Source organism: Alexandromys fortis, unplaced genomic scaffold, assembly GCF_014885135.2.
Source record: "Alexandromys fortis isolate MF-2015 unplaced genomic scaffold, M_Fortis_MF-2015_v1.1 scaffold_433, whole genome shotgun sequence".
NCBI lineage: Eukaryota > Metazoa > Chordata > Mammalia > Rodentia > Cricetidae > Alexandromys > Alexandromys fortis.
Genome location: NW_026068300.1, coordinates 229,066 through 234,350, shown reverse-complemented (window position 1 = coordinate 234,350; position 5,285 = coordinate 229,066). Strand labels below are relative to the sequence as shown.

At 43.9% G+C, this 5,285-nt stretch overlaps 1 protein-coding gene across 1 annotated transcript in view; it reads right to left on the bottom strand.

Moving 5' to 3' along the window:
• Nucleotides 1–378: 378 nt before the first annotated feature.
• Nucleotides 379–5,285, bottom strand: part of LOC126495003 (cytokine receptor-like factor 2) — a 10,211-nt gene continuing 5,304 nt past the window's right edge. The window contains exons 8-9 of the transcript XR_007590098.1: nt 4,609–4,725; nt 379–1,144 (exon numbers count right to left, since the gene is read on the bottom strand). The gene's annotated coding sequence lies outside the window, so the exon portion shown is untranslated. The remainder of the gene's footprint in view (nt 1,145–4,608; nt 4,726–5,285) is intronic.

Here is a 5,285-nt window from a genome sequence, read left to right as displayed (position 1 = left end):
AGACATGGAAACAGGAGTGGCATCACAGAACATGGGGAATGATGTCACACAGTGCCCCACCCCACCAGCACACACGTGACATCAGATCCTGCATCCATGCCCGTGAGCTTATGGCACAGTGGATCCCAGGTCAATACACGTGAGCAGAACTCACTTGAGTCCACGCGGGACTTCCCATGCTCACACACGTGCAAACGCCATATAAACATGAGTACATTCGGTATATGGAAAACAACCTTACCACTGTACACACGTGAAATGCGGGGAAAATACTGATGGACACATGGGGAATGGAAATAAGTGCTTTACATGGAGAGAACATGTGAGCAAGGTCGAGCGATCGGTTGAGTGTCATGAAAACATACAGTAAACAAAAACAGAGAATCGAGCGATTTTAATACATGAACTGAATGAACATGGCTGAACATACAGATGAACCTGTGATAGGGAATTATTACAAACCAGGAGCTAACGACGCATGCAGAAAACACATGGAAAGTAAATGAACGGGTGCAGACCATCGGAAGGCGGCTCCACGCGAACACACATGGAATGGATGAGATCCGGAAAATCAAAATTACCCGTGATGAACACATAAAACATATGAACACATAAATTGTTCTGCGTGTCTAAACTGTGGGGAAAAAAACAGAAACAGCCACGTACATGCATGATGAATGTCCACATGCATAACAACCAGGCTAAAGCTTGACTTGCACACTGGTCTGTATGTGGAAATAAACAATGAACCAGGCTGAGTGTGTAAAACACATGAGAAAATGTGTGAATCTGTGAAACATGTGAAAAAACAGACAGGGACACGTGTGGAACACAAGAACCTACGTCACCTGTGTGGAAGAATGACCAATATAACATGCAGTGATGTCATGCCATGGTCACGGTGATGTCACACAATGATTGTGACGATGTCAAGATGGCGATGTTGCCTGATGACAGCACACGCACAGCCCGTGTGAATGAACACCCGGCGGTCACCTTTCACAGACAACACATGTCAGCACATGCCATGGGTGATGCTACAATGACATCGGCACCGAGGCCCTTGGGGTCATGTCTGGGTCCCGCATGTCTGTCACCATGTCAGGCGCCATCCCGCCCCATGCAGGGGACTTGGGTGCGAGGCCTGGGGAGAGAGAACACGTTCATGTTAGCATAACGAGGAAGATGCAATCATGTGTGCAGTCATACACGTGTGCTCATGGTGATGGCACACATCATGTGAACAATGGTAACGGAAACACGAATGGTTGTGGTGTCACTGGGAAGGGAGGACATGAGTTCGAATCCCAGCCTGACAGACTGGAGACTGCCCGTGTGCACATGCAATCTATCCACATGTGCATGTGTGCTACATGTGTTTTCAGTGTAACCCTGCCACGGCTGCAAACATGTATACGTGATTTATCTGCGGGTAGGTGCGTGTTTGCTACATGCATATCATTTGTGTGTACAAATACAGGTGTTGTATATATGCATGGAAAAGAAATATGAGTCAACCAGTGCACACAAGCATGTGTGCTTGATGGACCACACATATGTTCATGCACCTGTATACATACACGTATGGGACAGAGTAAACGTCACGGTGTGCTGTGTGTTTACACGTGTGCAAGGTGAGGGGGTCACAGCAAGCAAACATAACAGACAGATGGTACATGATAGAACCAAGAGTGTGTACACACAGGTGTGAATGCCACATATATGTATATGAATCAGTGTGGGTCAAGGGAGCGTGTGTATGTGTATAAATGACATGTAAACACATGTGAGGGAATGTGTGTGCAGATATGGAGTCAAGGGGTGATGGAGGTGGGTCTTGTATCTTATCTGTTGCTTTCACTGGTTTAACTTATAAAGAAAACTGCTTGACCCTGATAGGACAGAAAATTAGGTAGGCGGAGTAGACAGAACAGAATGCTGGGAGAAAGAAGCTGAGTGAGGGAGTCGCCATGATTCTCCCACTCCAGACAGACGCAGGTTAAGATCATTCCTGGTAAGCCAGCTCATGGACTACACAGAATATTAGAAATGGGTTAGAACAATATGTAAGAGCTAGCCAATAAGAGGCTACAGATAACGGGCCAGGCAGTGTTTAAAATAATAGTTTCCGTGTAATTATTTTGGGTACAGCTAGCCATGCGGGAGCCAGGGCGGCCGGAACGTCGCCCACCACTCCAATTACAAGGCAGAGCATGCATGTTTCTGCAAATACACGTGTGTGCGTGCATGCATATGAAGTTATATGTGCACAGACATAGGCAAGGTAGGCTTAGGACTATGTAGAACACAAATGCATGTGCACATACACACATTACACACACATGTATGGAACAGAGTAGATGTCACGGCATGGTATCTGTGTACACACATGTGTGCACGTGGGCTCCTGGTGAACAGATATGTGCGCACCCGGATGTACATGTGTGGAAAGTAAAACCGAGAGTGAGTGTGGACATGCAAACACATACATATGCTCTACACATGTGGACACACGAATATGAGCAGGGTAGACACAGGTGAACTGTGTGTGCCTGGCTGCAGGTACTTGCGTGTGACCGCAGCATATGTGTATTTATAAAGATGGCCCAGGCAGACACATACACACGCTAACACGTTAGGTGTGGCCTAAGTCAATATCCTTTTCACATGTAGACTCTATGTTCATAAATAAAATGGTGCATTTCACTCTAGTCCTCCTTTTTCCCGTTCTGTGCCTGATTCCAGGTGTGTACCTCTTTATATACATAAAACACACGTTTATATCCTGTTCACATATGGATATGAAGATGACATATTTACACACAGCTGTAAAGATCCGGCCCAGAGCTGTTCTCACAAGTACACACATTACGTGTACAGGCCAATCCTTTGCCTGTGCATGCATGCACAACACAAAAACACACATTTCATGTGTTATACGTACAACTCTTGGTCTGCATGATGTAGCCATACAGAAACACATATGTCTGCCACGGTCACAAACGTGGTGATGTTCGTACAGCCTCAGAGCTATACATGCAACATGCATGTAAAGTTACACACACATGTGTAAAGATAAAGGCCGAGAGTAATCCATGTTTCGTATTTTATTTTTATTTACTTTTTAAGGATTGGTGTTGAGGATCCGTGAAGTTCTTAGCATGTATGTTAGTGAGCACATATGATGTGAATGTTATATGCACACCAGTTCTGTGTAGTTACAGACGTGGGTCTAGAGTCACACGTGTAAGCTTATGTATACATGTGTCTTTTCCCATGAACACTCTCACATTCATACCTAAAAACATTTTTAATATGTTACACGCATAGTTCCAGGTCCATATCTCTGTGCACATACGAAACTTATCACATGCTTATGTCACAGTTACACAGCTATACGCCTGTGGGCTCTGGGTTATGCATGGAATATGCGTGTAAAATGCACACACAGAAAACTAGAGGCCATGGGCTGGAGTCACGTGTGGAACAGGCACTTACACGTGGATGCTACATAAAGATTCAGGCCGAAGCCATGTGTGTGGTATCAGGCGTGTGACATTTTGTTAAGCACATATGGCACACATTACATTTATACCATGAAAAAACAGACACGGGCCCAGCGTTGTGCACACATGTATGTAAAAGTGCTTTACATAGATACAGGTGATAATAGACGTGCATGGAAAACACCGCTCCCTTGCTCACATGCAAAGATAAGGTTATACGCACACGTGTGACACAGGCCCACAGTTATGCAGAAAATGGGTCTGTAAAATGCTAGAGTCTCAAACACACATGTGCATATACGTTATGTATATATATCCTGGTCTTCGTCTCCATAGGCACGCTCCATGTTCACACACAAAAACATGCTCTTCAGACACGACATGCGTGACTATGGGCCTGGATACTTCTTACATATAAAACACATTTATGTCATGATTATACGGAGTGGCAGAGACGTGAGCACAGACCTGTGCACACACGTTATACGTGTGTCTGCATATGTGTTATATGTGTAAGCCTGTTCCTTTGTGTCTCCTGCGTACACTGCATGTTCAAAAATAAAAACATGCTTTTCACATGTTCTATGCATAATCGTCTACTTCATACACGTGAAACATGTTACGTACGTGCATACCATAACTAAATAGCTGCATACCCAGGCCCAGGGTCACGCACGTGATACACACAGACAATGTGAATCCGTATAAAGACGCAGGCCTAGAGCAATGCATGTGATATGCATGTGACATGGATTATTTTCAGCATGGGCACACGCTGCATTTATATCACGATCAGACATGAGCCAGGAACATATATCCTGAAACACACATAAGGCCCAGAGCTGTGTGCATGACACGTAAGTTGGACATATGGATGTTTTTGTGTTGTAATCTGATAGACATGTATGTAGGAATGTGACACGAATAATAATCTAATGTTTAAGCAGCAATTTTGTGCATACGTGTATATACAATTTAACACGTGCAATCAGAATTTCATCCGTGTCGATGACGTGCGAACACACGTGAGCTCTCACGGGTCTAGTATCAGTGAAAAATGAACATTTCAATGTAAAGAATTTGCGACAGATGTGAGTCTCACACGTGTGTTGTAACAGCACAGGCGCACATGCCATGGGATGTAGAATGAATTTTCCCCGGAAGGATTTCACGCACACGAGAAGATCGCGGATCCTCAACACAGAACCAGATTTCACTCCTTAAAAAAATAAACAAAAATATAAATAAAACATGAAACACAAATCCTTACATCCTGTAGGTGTGCACACGCGTGTGTGTACTGCAATGTCTACCTTGGACCACATACCGCCCTTCACGGAACATATGTGACACATGTGATAGGAAAGAGAGTTCTCTAATAGATTATTGTTGATAGGAAAACTTTATATATTGTATGAAATTCTATTTAAGAAAACACACATTTAGCATGTGATGATTCATGATCACACGTGTTGGACATCATGCTACATGGAACACTTGAAACACGTTACAGCCGACAACCCAGCGAAGTAAACTTGTAAGGGATTTTATCGCGAATAATTAACGAAAATTTAAGACGGGAAAAAATAAAATTAAGCATGAAAATTAATTATTAAAATTAAATCATAAAATGGAAATTAAAAAAAATAACACGGACTCAAAATAACTACACTCCCTGCCCGGGGGCGGGACGAGGGGGGGGAACCCAGGGTAATTGACAGCTCCATGGAGACACACACACCCTGCAGCACACCGGGCCAAATCCCAGAGAGGAAGGAA